This window comes from Cannabis sativa, chromosome 2 (genome assembly GCF_029168945.1).
Source record: "Cannabis sativa cultivar Pink pepper isolate KNU-18-1 chromosome 2, ASM2916894v1, whole genome shotgun sequence".
Lineage (NCBI taxonomy): Eukaryota > Viridiplantae > Streptophyta > Magnoliopsida > Rosales > Cannabaceae > Cannabis > Cannabis sativa.
The window spans coordinates 65,156,595-65,171,956 of record NC_083602.1 but is presented as its reverse complement, the minus strand read 5'-3'; the positions used below and the strand labels follow the sequence as shown (position 1 = coordinate 65,171,956).

Here is a 15,362-nt window from a genome sequence, read left to right as displayed (position 1 = left end):
TATTGTGTTTGCTTGATCTAAAATCTAGAAGAAATACTCATTATTCTATTTATTTTGTTTTGTGTTTGATATTGATTTTGAAGAATACTTTTTCTTGTATGTGAATCCATTACACCTATGTTTTCTTGGTGGTCAATATCTTACAATTGATTTAATTTGTATTGCACTTAATTTTGTCTTTATTATTATTCTTATTATTATTATTATTATTATATATAAACTCTACATATAGCCAACTATATTAATCTAACAGCCAACTACATTAGGCCTCCCTTGGCCTTTTTTTGTCCTCACACTGTATACCCAATGAAGAAAATGTGCAATTCTGTTGAAAATTATTTTACCAGGATCTTAAATCTACTCACAAGTATGTTGATTAACACCCTAAATATGAACTTCTAAAATGATTATGAAATAAAAACATATAAAGTATGAGAAACCTAACATTGGGTGTAGCGGAATATTATGTCTCCTTCCGTTCAGATCTCTAACCCTTGTATCCTTTCTGTCGCAGTGTATTATCAAGATCTGAAACTGGATCTCTTTCTCTCCTTCTTTAATGCTGAAACTCCTTCTTGTTGAATATCTTTCTTCACAATCTTCCTCACTATGATTGAGGTATCACTTGCTGTGTGTGGGCACTACTCTATCACTAAGAGGTTCGAAATTCAAGAGAGAAGAAGTGAGTATAGGTGGCGGCTAGGTTAGAGAGAGAAGGCTCAGGTTTTTCTCGGAAGGAAATCAAATGTGTAAGTGTAAATTTCTTCAAGCCTTCACTATCTATTTATAGCATTCCACTAGGGTTAGGTTTGAATTATTTGGCACTAAAATAATGAAAATATCAGATGATAAACCCTATAAAAGTGGCCGGCCATGGCTATGTGAATTTGGGCCTCACTTTTTGCAATTTTGCAGTTTTATCATTTCTGCATCTCATTTTTTCAAAAATGCCAATTTTTAAATTCAACCATTTAAATGCCAATTCTAACTATTTAATAACTATAAATAATTATTAAATAATATTGTCATTTATCATATTTATTAATTGAACCATACAAAGTATCATAATTAACAAATGCCCTAAAAACTCTTTCTTTACAATTTCACCCTTACTTAGTGAAAAATTCACAAATAGACATAGTCTAATTTGAGAATTATAATTGATTAATCAAAACCAATTAAATGAGTCTTACAAGTAATATTATCTCAACTAGTGGGGGGACCATGGGTCTATATAACCGAGCTTCCAATAAGCAGATCAAGAATTTATAACCTAAATTCACTGCCTTATTAATTCTTCGTTGAATCCACGCATAGAACTTAGAATTGCACTCTCAGTATATAGAACGCTCTATATGTTCCACCATATAGACACGTCATTAGTTATCCATTGTTATAATCCTAATTTGATCAATGATCCTCTATATGAATGATCTACACTGTAAAGGGATTAGATTATCGTTACACTCTACAATGTATTTTATCCTTAAAACACTTAACCCCGTATAAATGATATTTCAGCTATGTGAAATGAGTACTCCACCATTTATTTTCGTTTGGTCAAGCTCGAAGGAGATCATCCTTTACTTACTATTCGCCAGATAGAAGCTATAGATTCCATGTTTATGTTAGCGCTCCCACTCAATTGCACTACCGTGTTCCCAAAATGTACGTATCACCCTGACCCAAAAGTAGGCTTAACTAACAAATCAAAGAACACGAATAACACTCTTGAGATTGAGCCTAATCATAACAGGATTAAGATCATTTGATCTAGGATCAACTAGGCGATATTGACTTGGATATTACGGTAAGTTTAATAAATCTAGGTCAAAGTTCAATATCGGTCCCTTCCGATGCATACTCCATGCACCCAACCTGAGCTTTACTTTAACCAATGCTCTGGAAAGAACATAGCATTTCTCCAAATGCAAGTAAACTCTGTTGTAGATTATCATATCAGTAAAACCCTGTGTCTCATAAATCTAGGAAACTTTATTCACATAGTCATGTTTACTTTTCAATGTGTTGACAACACAATAAACAGGATCAAGTATGTGAAAAGGGTTTCAGATGAATTTATAAATCAGATAGACAAGCAATTGATAAGATGAACCAAAACATACACAAATGAATGAAAAATACTTCTGTTTCTTTATTGATGTTGAATAAAATGGATTACATTGAAATGGAGTTTTATTTAGGGCATAAAACCCAACAAACTCCCACTTGCACTAATATAAAACTAATCAGTACATATCAATTAATCCTAAATTCTGACGGTGCTTTTCAAATGCAGTCACGGCCAAGACTTTGGTTAATGGATCAGCTAAGTTGTCTTCTGAGTCCACTTTCTCAACCAGTACATCCCCTCTTGCCACATATTCTCTGATCATGCGATACTTTCTTTCTATGTGTTTGCTTCTCTTGTGGCTTCGAGGTTCCTTACTGTTGGCTATTGCTCCATTATTATCACAAAGTAGGACCAGAGGCTTTTCCATTCCAGGCACGACACCGATACTGGTGAAGAACTTTCTTAGCCAGACAAGCTCTTTAGCAGCTTCTGCCGTAGCTATGTATTTTGCTTCCATCGTCGAGTCTGATATCGCGGTTTATTTTGCCCTTCTCCAAACCACTGCTCCACCCCCAAGAGTAAACACCATCCCAGATGTAGATTTCCTGTCTTTAAGACATGCCTGGAAATCTGAATCAGTATAGCCTATGGGATTTAAAACACCACCCTTGTAGACTAACACAAGATTCCTTGTACTCTTTAAGTATTTCAGAATATACTTAACTGCGTTCCAATGTTCCTGTCCTGGATTAGACTGATACCTGCTCACGATTCCAACTGCATAGCAGATGTGAGATCTAGTGCATAACATTGCATACATTAGACTTCCAACTGCAGAAGCATAGGGAACTTTTGCCATGTCCTCTATCTCTTGAGGATCAGTAGGAAACTTTTCCTTAGATAGACGAATACCATATCTAGAAGGCATATTCGCCCCATTGGTGTTGTTCATGGAGAATCTCTCTAAAACTTTGTCAATATAGGTTGTTTGAGAGAGAGAGCAAGAGATCTGTTCTTCCAGTTTCTGATAATCTGAATACCAAGAACATAGGCTGCTTCACCCAAATCTTTCATATCGAATTGAGTGTTAAGCCATTCCTTGATGTGAGTCATTTTCTTGATATTGTTTCCAATAATCAAAATGTTGTCAACATAAAGGATCAGGAATACTACTACTTGGTCTTCTTTGGGTTGGTAAACACAAGGTTCATCTTCATTTTGAAGAAAGCCGTAGGTCTTGATGATTTCATCAAACCTTTTATTCCATGAGTGAGAAGCTTGCTTAAGTCCATAGATAGACCTATCTCATTCGTAAACTTTCTTTTCCTGCCCTGGAAGAACATAGCCTTCTGGTTGCTCCATATAGATGGTTTCTTCAAGTACCCCATTAAGGAAGGCAGTCTTGACATCCATTTGCCAGATTTCATAATCGAAAGCAGCAGCTGTGGAGAGAAGAATTCGGATGGATTTGAGCATGGCAACAGGACTAAAAGTTTCCTCATAGTACACACCTTCTCTTTGGGTATAACCCTTGGCTACAAGTCTATCTTTAAAAGTTTCGACTTCGCCTCCAGCTCCTCTTTTCTTCTTGTAAACCCACTTACATCTGATTGGATGATAGTCATCAGGTGCGTCTACATATTCCCAAACTTTGTTCTTTTTCATGGAATCCATTTCTGAATCCATGCCGACTGACCATCGTTTCTATTGCGGACTAGCCATTGCCTGTTTATAGGTTAATGGGTCGTCTTCAATGCCGTCACCAACGACCATATTGATTTCACCATCCAAGCCATAGTGAGATGGTTTTATTGAAACCCTCCCACTACGACGAGGAGCGGTGATCTTCTAAACAGGAACTTTAGCAGTAGTTCTCTCAGCTGGTTCGACTGAGGGAGTGGGATTGTCCTCTTCTCGAGTGGAAGAGGATGGAACATTGGAAGGACTTATATCTGAAAGCATTTCCTCCAACACTACTTTACTTTGTGGTTTGAAATTCTTAATATAGTCATCTTCAAGGAAAGTGGCATTTGTGGAAACAAACACTTTATCATCCTTGCGACTATAAAATAGTCCACCCCTAGTCTCTTTAGAATTTTCGACAAACATGTAAACTTCAGTTCCTAACTCAAGTTTGTCGTCTTTCTTTCTTAAGACATGAGTAGGGCACCCCCCAGATTCTGTAATGGCGTAAACTAGGTGTACGACCATTCCATAGTTCTAAAGATGTCTTAGGGATTGATTTAGATGGAACAACATTTAGAATGTCGGTTGCCATTTGAATTGCATATCCCTAGAAGGACGTATGTAGAGTTGAAACTAAGCATGGACCTAACCATTTCCAAAAGCGTGCGATTCCGTCTTTCTGCAACTCCATTTTGCTGTGGAGTGCTAGGGGCGGTTAATTGGGATTCAACTCCAAGTTCAATTAAATGATCTTTGAACTGCATATCCATATATTCTCCACCCCTATCAGTTCGCAAGATCTTTAATGTTTTACCTAATTGGTTTTGAGCCAAAGCATGAAATTCTTGAAACTTTTCAAACGTTTCAGATTTCTTATGCATAAGGTAAATATGTCCATATGTAGAGTAATCGTCAATGAAAGTGACAAAGTACTCATAACCACCTCGGGCTTTTACATTCAAAGCTCCGCAAACATCTGAATGCACTAACCCTAGGGGTTGTTTGACACGCTCTCCCTCTGCAGAGAAAGAACGTTTGGTCATCTTTCCTTCTAGGCAAGACTCGCAAACAGGTAATTCACCTATGACAACATTTTTCAATGGACCGTCTTTGGTTAGCCTATTTAGTCTGTCATAGCCTATGTGACCCAAACGTAAATGCCATAGATATGTTTCATTATCATCATTGATCTTTTGATTTTTGTGGTTTCTAGGTTTAGCTACTTTAAAAAGTTCGTTATGTAGGGCAAAGGTGTTTCTGGTCTAAGAACATAAAGCCCCTGTTCCATGGATGCAACACAATATGAATGTCATTTCAAGAAATGGTAGAACCAGAACTCGAAAAATCTAATTTGTATTGTTGCAATTGTAAGCATGAAACAGAAACCAAGTTTCTACTGAAATTTCGAATGTATAAGACATTGTCTAATTCCAAAATTCTGTTTTGAAACTTGAGTTTGGCTTTTCCTCTAGCTCTAACCGAAACCATTTCGCCATTACCAACCTTAAGTTTCAACTCTCCGGATTTCAAATAATTCCATTTCTCAAGCAATTGCAATGAACAACTTACATGGTTTGTAGACCCAGAATCAAGAATCCAAATGGATTTATCATTCTCTAAAACACATGATTCGAAGACTAAAGCATCACTGCTTATTCATTTGTGAATTGTTGTTCTTGCTTGTACAATTTGTTGTGAAGTATAGCTTGAGGAAGTGGAATCACTTTCTCTTATCTTCTCAGTGAAGCTTGAAATAGTAGGATTTATGGAGTTATGAACTATTTGCTCTTCAGAGTGAACAATTCCCAGCTTACCTGCTTTTTGGAATTTTATGTTCATCATGAGCATATGTGAAGTATTACTCTGACAAGGAGTTTATAACTTCAAGTTCATTTGCTAAGATATTAACTAGGAGTGGAATGGGATGAGGGTTATTGGCATTACAACACATCAATAAAACAGAAGTAAGGTTTTGGTTCAAATTCATACACAAGTTCAGAAAATAACGAATAATCACATATGTTATAAAAATACTAAATCTAACATAGTTTATTTTCCAAGGTTTCCAACATAATGAAATACAGTGTCCCAGTAGGCGAGAGTCAAAGATAAACATTAGTTGAATAGAGTAGTCAGCTCATCTAAAATAAAACCATTTTAGCAACCTTTTATTCGATCAAAATGAGAATCCAACGTTTTCCCGGTAGGCGAGAGTCAAGGTTATTCTCATTTTATGAGCTTCCACCATTATTTCATGTTTTATGAGTTTATCTCTAAGTAGTCACCGTAGGGGAGAGTCTAATAGAGACGAAAACTCACAAAACACTTATCAAATGAGATCTTACGGTGTTAAAAGTTTTCAACGACTAACCATCCATAAGGGGGACGAAGTCTAGCATCTCGAGGTTATATTGAAAAAATTTAACTATTGTAAGACCAACAATGGAGATCGAATATCTTTTTGATTAAAGCTCATCATTTTAAAAAAAATATGTATTTTATTTAATCATCTGTTCCATATTTTAATAATGAAAAATTACAAATTAAAGTTCGTTTAAATAAAAAATCAACTTTAATTAAATTCAATTATTATTTAAATTCGAAAAAATAAATTCGAAAATAATGGAACAAATTTGAAAATATCTTGTTTAAGTTGTTTAGAAGAATCTAAAAAATCAACTTAAATATCTTTCAAATTAGATTTAATTAAATATAAAATTAAGTTATAACCACTTAATTTAAAAAATATTCCTTTTTAAGTTAATATTTGAAAAGATATCAACTTAAAAAATATCTAAAGAATCTTAATAACCAATTCCTAAAATTCCTCAACTTAATTTTGAAATTTGAAATTCAAAAGATATTCAGATTTAAGTTGCTTAGTTAGAAATAACTAATTTTCAACTTAAATAGGAATATTTAATGAAAAATTTAAATTAAGCTTCAGAAAGAATCTAGTTGGTTATAATTCTATATTTAGTTAAATACAAGAAAATACATATAGTTTAGCTTTGAATATAATTCATTAAACTATGGTTTTCTTAAATTAATTTCAAAATAAATGAAATTAATTATGTTGCTAATCAATTTTATTAGGTTAAACTAATTTAATTAACCTAGTACAGTTATCCAAATCAGGCAAATGGGCCTTCACAATTGGGGTAGTTCATGTGAGGGGGGGCTGGGTTCAGCATGTCGTACGCACTACTATGGCTCCCAACTCTCACACAAGGCCCAAAAGAGAGGAATTTAACCTTAAAATGAGCAACTGTTATTAATTGAATAGGTCTAAAAACTAAATGGGCTCAAATAAAATCTATCAAAAAATATGATATTTTATTTAGCAACAACAACCTATATGCATCTATAACAAAAATTAAACATATAGGCTCACACAGGCACACATTTGGATGGATCCTATCATGTTGCTAGGTCATACACAGATGAAAGAAGATTGTAAAATTTACCTATTACAAATTATTTTCTTGACCAATTGAACCATGGGTTAAAATCAGATCATTGGATCTGTCAACAAGTTAACCATGACTATTTGAAATCAAGCAATAATAGGTTTTATAAAACTTACATACAAGCTAAAACACATACTCCTGCAACAAGATGAATTAGATAGTTGGATGTAGGAATTATTTAATTTAAATAATTATTTTCAAAAATATTTAAATAAAAAAATATTTCAGTTTTTAAAAATAATAATAAAAAAAATTAAAAATTAAACCTACAATTTTTGAAAAATTAAGTTTCAACTAACCTAAATATCATTTCAAAAATAATTGCTAACTACCTTTTAAATTTTTAAAGTTATTTTATAAATTAAATATAAAATAAAAAAAATAAATATTTTTTTTCAGATTTTATAATTTAATTTAAATAAAATAACAAAATTTAAAAAATTACCAAAATATCTTACTTCTATTTAAAATTAAATGATTATAGTTATCTTATTTTAAATTTAAATAAGGTCAAATATTTTAAAAAATATTTAATTTAAAAAATATTTAATATCTGACCTTTAAATTTAAAAAATGAGATAAAATAATTAAATTTAAAAATAAGATATAAAATCAAGCAAAAAGATAGATATTTACTTGTTTTCAAATTCAAATTACACTAATATCTAAAATTAAATTTAAAAAATTCAAATTAATTTATTTCTCATATTAGATTTGAAAATTGAAAAGTAAAAATCAAAATACAAAAGCACACAAAAAATCGGAAGTTAATTCCATGAAATAGCATGAAAAAACGAAGAAAAACGAAAAAATTGCGAGCTTTACAGCATACTGCCCGCACGCGCATGAGTGTGTGCATGACCGATCGAGAAACCTCTGCGCAGGAGGCTGCATGCAGCCTCTCCGCGCGCGAGGCTCGGTTTCAGACAAAATCTTGTCTGTGCGCGTGCTGTCCGAGGGATGCCCCTCATCCGCGCTCGTGGGTAGTTGCACCACCTTTGATATTTTTCGAAACTTCAAAAAATCATAACTAATTCAAATTAAATCGAAATTGGGTTCTGTAAAAAAGTAAATTGCTTAATTTTTTCCATACTATCTAATCAAAATAATTCCAGAAACAGATATTCAATTATTTTTCACGAAAATTCACAAACATCAATCAATCATCAAACAACACTCAAAACAACATGATACCATCCAAAACACAAACAAATCGTTTTAAGTCCAAATTTCTTGCAAGAAAATCAATTACCATGGCTCTGAGGCCAGTTGTTGGAAATTATTTTACCAGGATCTATACTCACAAGTATGTTGATTAACACCCTAAATATGAACTTTTAAAACGATTATGAAATAAACACATATCAAGTATGAGAAACCTTACATTGGGTGCAGCGAAATATTATGTCTCCTTCCGTTCAGATCTCTAACCCTTGTATCCTTTCTGTCGCAGAGTATTATTAAGATCTGAACCTGGATCTCTTTCTCTCCTTCTTTAGTGCTGAAACTCCTTCTTGTTGAATATCTTTCTTCACGATCTTCCTCACTATGATTGAGGTATCACTTGTTGTGTGTGGGCACTACTCTATCACTAAGAGGTTCAAAATTCAAGAGAGAAGAAGTGAGTATAGGTGGCGGCTAGGTTAGAGAGAGAAGGCTCAGGTTTTTCTCTGAAGGAAATCAGATGTGTAAGTGTAAATTTCCTAAAGCCTTCACTATCTATTTATAGCATTCCACTAGGGTTAGGTTTGAATTATTTGGCATTAAAATAATGAAAATATCAGATGATAAACCCTATAAAAGTGGCCGGCCATGGCTATGTGGATTTGGGCCTCACTTTTTACAATTTCGCAGTTTTATCATTTCTGCATCTCATTTTCTCAAAAATGCCAATTTTCAAATTCAACCATTTAAATGTCAATTCTAACTATTTAATAACTATAAATAATTATTAAATAATATTGTCATTTATCATATTTATTAATTGAACCATACAAAGTATCATAATTAACAAATAGGACCTAAAAACTCTTTCTTTACAATTTCGCCCTTACTTAGTGAAAAATTCACAAATAGACATAGTCTAATTTGAGAATTATAATTGATTAATCAAAACCAATTAAATGAGTCTTGCAAGTAATATTATCTCAACTAGTGGGGGGACCATGGGTCTATATAACCGAGCTTCCAATAAGCAGATCAAGAATTTATAACCTAAATTCACTGCCTTATTAATTCTTCGTTGAATCCACGCATAGAACTTAGAATTGCACTCTCAGTATATAGAACGCTCTATATGTTCCACCATATAGACACGTCATTAGTTATCCATTGTTATAATCCTAATTTGATCAATGATCCTCTATATGAATGATCTACACTGTAAAGGGATTAGATTATCGTTACACTCTACAATGTATTTTATCCTTAAAACACTTAACCCCGTATAAATGATATTTCAGCTATGTGAAATGAGTACTCCACCATTTATTTTCGTTTGGTCAAGCTCGAAGGAGATCATCCTTTACTTACTATTCGCCAGATAGAAGCTATAGATTCCATGTTTATGTTAGCGCTCCCACTCAATTGCACTACCGTGTTCCTAAAATGTACGTATCACTCTAACCCAAAAGTAGGCTTAACTAACAAATCAAAGAACACGAATAACACTCTTGAGATTGAGCCTAATCATAACAGGATTAAGATCATTTGATCTAGGATTAACTAGGCGATATTGACTTGAATAGATATTACGGTAAGTTTAATAAATCTAGGTCAAAGTTCAATATCGGTCTCTTCCAATGCATACTCCATGCACCCAACATGAGCTTTACTTTAACCAATGCTCTGGAAAGAACATAGCATTTCTCCAAATGCAAGTAAACTCTGTTGTAGATTATCATATCAGTAAAATCCTGTGTCTGATAAATCTAGGAAACTTTATTCACATAGTCATGTTTACTTTCCAATGTGTTGACAACACAATAAACAAGATCAAGTATGTGAAAAGCGTTTCAGATGAATTTATAAATCAAATAGACAAGCAATTGATAAGATGAACCGAAACATACACAAATGAATGAAAAATACTTATGTTTCTTTATTGATGTTGAATAAAATGGATTACATTGAAATAGAGTTTTATTTAGGGCATAAAACCCAACAAATTCAAACAGCATATGCAGTTGCTCCTTGGAATTCCCTTTGATTTCATAGTGGAAACAACATAGAATAAAATTTCTAAATACTAGGGAAAGATGTTTACTTTTATAGAAAATGGGTAGCCATTAGAAGTTAAGGTTTTTATTTTTCTTCTTCAACCACTGCTGAAGCTTCAGCTTTCATGTCTTCAATCTTTTTATCCCAAATGTCATCAGTCAACTTCCAGGTTTCATCATTTACCTTCTGGGTCTGTAAAATTATTAAAAAGGAAAAAGAAACGGCAACTCTTCATAAGCTTATCCAAGATATTTGGGCTAGTTCAAACAAATGTATAGCTCATAATCATATCTGGAAGACAGAAATAATAAATGGCAAAGGTTTGTTTAGTTAAAAATTTAAATTCAGTCAGTAAATTGTGGTTGAGCATGCTCCATTTATGCTTGGCCCTGTAGTATATATCAACTTGTACTGTATTTCTCTGCTCTTTGATGATGAGAACATGTTACTTGTGTTCTTAAATTAAAATGATCATATTACCTATGCATATAGCAGATGTACATTAGGATGCATTTAAGTAGGAATATGTTTTAGACTTTCATTATTCTTATTAAAGGATGGTTGGCTTTTCAAGTTCTTTTTGTAATTGTCTTCTGCCAGGTTGCATTTAGATTAATGCAGTAAGACATCTTCCTGATCATCCAACTTATTTAGATGAGTTTGCAATGACGATCATGTTTGTTACATTATACTTCCTATTCATCAATCTCTTTGTAAGATAAACAAAGATAGTCTAATAATATATTTAGTGCCGACTCTTATTATATTGTAAGAAAGGTTTAGTTGGTTCTTGTAAGTACAACAAATAGTTGTCAAATTGTGATTTGTCCCTAAAGGGAAGTGGTAAATGATCTAATAGTGAGAACTTTTTTATGCTGCAAATGGCAGTGAATTTGTACAAATTATATATCATCATCATCATCAAGTGCTTAACTTATGCAAACTTTATTAGCTTTTTCTTTTTGTTTCCTGTGAGTGAGTTGTAGTGTATTGGGGGAGCTTTTAGGTAGACACCATCACAGGTGACTATGATATTGTTTGTTATGCAATATAGTTCATGATAATATAGTTTTTGATTTAGTGTTTATGATTGTTAAATGACATTTTTTTTTTATGTACATAGAATGCTTAATAGATATGGATATGCAACAAAAGAAGATTATGATTATTCTTTTCACATGACATTTTCAATTTATGACCATGTGTATGATGTTGCAATTATTACTGTATAAAATGGTACGCAACCGTCATAGGAGACGTATATTTCTAGATCGTACTTTTGCTAGACATGAGACTCGGTTAAAATATTTGGAGAGTTTAATAGGTGAAAGTGACATAGCATGTGTGAATGATCTAATAATAAATAGGAGAACGTTTGGAGTGTTAGGTGAGGATTGATTTTGTCGTTTGAACTTTAGTTTTGGTTGTTGAACTTTTATATGGTCGGTTGAATTTTGATTTGGTCGGTTGAACTTTGTTTAATAGTTGAAACTTTGACAGTGCTACAAGGTCTATTTTAGTTATGTAAACTTTTTTTCAAAAACAATTTGGTTACTTTTTTAAGACAATATATTTACAATTGACATTTATATTCGGGTTAGAATGAGATATGACATGAATTTTTTTTTTTTAAAAAAAAAAATAGTGTTTTTAGTTAATTTATTTATTTTTAGTTTTTTTAAACACTTTAAAAATTTTCATTTCTTTTTTTAAAAAAGTTAGTTTCTTTTAAAAAAAATTCAGTTTTTATTTGATTTTTTTTTTCAATTTTTGAATTTTTGCAAATTTTTTTAATTAATACAATACAATGCAATGTGAGCCAAACATTGTATAATTTAACACAACATACTAATACAATTCAATGCCAAACGTAGTATTGTATTAAAATTATACAATCCAATCCAATCCAATCCAATACAATACAACCCAATACAATACAATACGGCAAACCAAAAGAGCCCTTAGTGTCTAATTTACTACGAGCATAAATCACTCATGTTTACAGATCTACTAATACTTATGCCCATACTTTGGCTAAGTTTGCTTTTATGGTGAATAATGAATGTTCTTGGTTGGAGGATTTTTCATCTCCTCTTATGATGTAACACCCTAATAAATAGGCACGTTACCCAAGGTGATTAAGAAACCCTAATCCCCTAAACGGGATTACTAAAAAGATAAACACGAGCAATTTCAACTTTAATCGAAAACATATTGAAAATAAAACTTGTAATCAACTTTACTTTACAATCAAAAGTTACATGTTTCGGGATCCCAAATCTATTTTACAAAATATTACAAGTCTTTTCACTAGCCGACCTAGGCGGCAAAATCAAAGTTTTAAAAGTATGTCACTGGTAGACCCCAACCTGCTTGGTCTAGTGTGGCCCGAACATGTACATACATCGCCCAGCTCTCGCACTCATGGCTGATCAGAGACAGATTTACCCTTTCCTGCACAGTTGAGCACCCGTGAGCCAAGCCCAACAAGACAGTATAATTATTAATAAACATAATTAACACATCACATAAATATTAATGCCATTTCACATTTGTCTGTATGACACAGACCCGCGTGTTACTCTCACACTCCTATTTATGTCTATGTGGCATAGATCTACGTGTTACGCTCACACGTCTATTTATGTCTATGTGGCATAGACCTACGTGTTACGTTTACACGTCTATTTACAATAAGGCCTTAGAACGGTTCATCTCGGTTCTAGTTACCGAGCTTAATTCGGTTATGCCTTGCTCGCATAACAATATTTATATATATACGTAATCCATACATTACGTTCTTTCAGTGGCTTATCCTGGTGATATATACCAGGTCTAACCCAGTTATGTCTTATTCACATAACTCTTAACATAAATGCATGCCCATAATTTATACTATAACATATAGAATCTTAGGGTAATAACTCTAACTTGTATACTAAATAATCACTCATATAACATATTACAGTATGCTCAAAATAATATCTATTGAGGGTAATAACCTTGACTCATGTCTTCACTGGATTAACAATATTACCATACATCATCGCTTTCTTACTTTCATAATATTCTAGGGTAATAACCCTAGACCGCATTTAATTAAACTCAAGGTATTAGTTTACCGAGTCTAGCTTATTTATGCCATAAACGCACAATTCATAATCTCAATATACATACATATATCATGGCATATCAATACTTATTAATAATTCACTAGGGTAATAACCCTAGGCCAATAAACTGCTCACTTTAGAGTAATAACTCTAATCCCGGTTTCTAGTTACTCATATATATCATATTCCATATAAGCGCCACCACGAATAACTCTACGTGCTAACTACTGTCTTACCTGATGTCCCGCAAATATGGAGATTCCAAATCTCCGGGTGCTCCTGACCAAGTATCAGTAATCCTAGTCACAATCCCATGATACACAAGTATAGGATTAATTCCCAAATCCATTTCCAAAATATATAAAATTGGCATTTAAATTATAGATATCCACATAGAGCTCGAAACGAGCTTTCCAAAGATATAAAGAACGTCCCAAACGGAGTCTCGAGTCAAAAGTTTTGGCCAAAACAAAAACCCCAAAAAAAAATACAATAAGCTGTCATAAAATGGTCGCGGCTACCGGGTTTAAAAACCCACGAACCCAGTTTGTAGCCACGAAAATGCATCCAAAAACACCAATTTTCATGCTAAACTAGCCCACAATCATAATAAACTTTCACCTAGCATAAATCAAATAATTAGAGAAGAATTATACCTAATTCACTCTCCAACAACACCAAAATATGCATCAATAATCATCAATTTTTAGCAAGCTTTTACTAGAACAAAAATCTCAAATCAAGAGCTTGCATAACCATAAAAATATCAGCATCTTGACGCAAATTTATTCTTAATATAACTCAAGCAAATGCCTTTAAAACCATTAGGAACAATTTTATATCTTTGCAATACATACATGCCAAAAACAATAAGATTATCCCCTTAATCCAACACACATGCAAAGATGAACATATTCACACATGGAACATAATTTTCCATCATTTTACAGCAGCTTGCAATTCAAAATAAATCAATTAAAATGGCTACCTCAACACAAGCACAAAGATTACTAAACAAAGCTTTGATCCAAGAAACAACTCACACATTCAATCAAAGAAAGAAATAGCTTAAGAGGGAAAGGGGTTCGATTTTTGAAAAAGAAGAAACCCAGAAATTTCAGCAACAAATTCAATTAGAAAGTAAGAAAAGCTACCTCAAATCCAAGCAAGAACAAAGTCCCAAATCTCCAAAACTAAGCTTACTACCAAAAGCAAATCACCACAAAATTAAAGCTAGAAAAATGAGTTTTGAGAGAGAGAGGGAAGGGGGTTCAGCTGCTAGGGCTCGAAAAATGCAGAAATTAAAATCCCATTTGCTTAATATTTCTCTTTTAATGACTCAAAAACCAAAATGCACAATTACCCCATTACCCTTAGGGCCAAATTCCCATTTTCAAGCATACAAGGGCAAAAATATAATTCTCACATGGTGATAACAATGATTTTAAAATTAATGAGTTTTTAATAAATTAATCAATTTTTTATATTGTTTCTGAAATCCAATTTAATTTATGCAAATGATAGATTTATTTATTGAAACTTATAATATAATAATATTTCTATAATTAATTAATTAATTTTCATTTGTTCAGTTTAAAATAATTAAAAGAATTATGACTAATTTATTTTTCTCGTGTTATTAGTAGAATAGTTACTCATACTATGAAAAATTATATAAAAAATGTCAAAATTTAGAATTTATTATATTTTATGACTTAACAATATATATAGCTCCAGGCTAATTTAATTTTTTTTAGTACAATAATAAAAATATATATAATTCTAATATATAGTAATAAT

General features: G+C 32.4%; 1 long non-coding RNA gene across 1 annotated transcript; it reads right to left on the bottom strand.

Moving 5' to 3' along the window:
• Positions 1–12,661: 12,661 nt before the first annotated feature.
• Positions 12,662–15,036, bottom strand: LOC133035078 (uncharacterized). The gene is made up of 3 exons (XR_009686359.1): positions 14,717–15,036; positions 13,799–13,861; positions 12,662–12,903 (listed from the first exon to the last, which is right to left on the bottom strand). It is a non-coding gene; the product is annotated as an uncharacterized LOC133035078 (long non-coding RNA).
• Between the last annotated feature and the right edge of the window lie 326 nt (positions 15,037–15,362).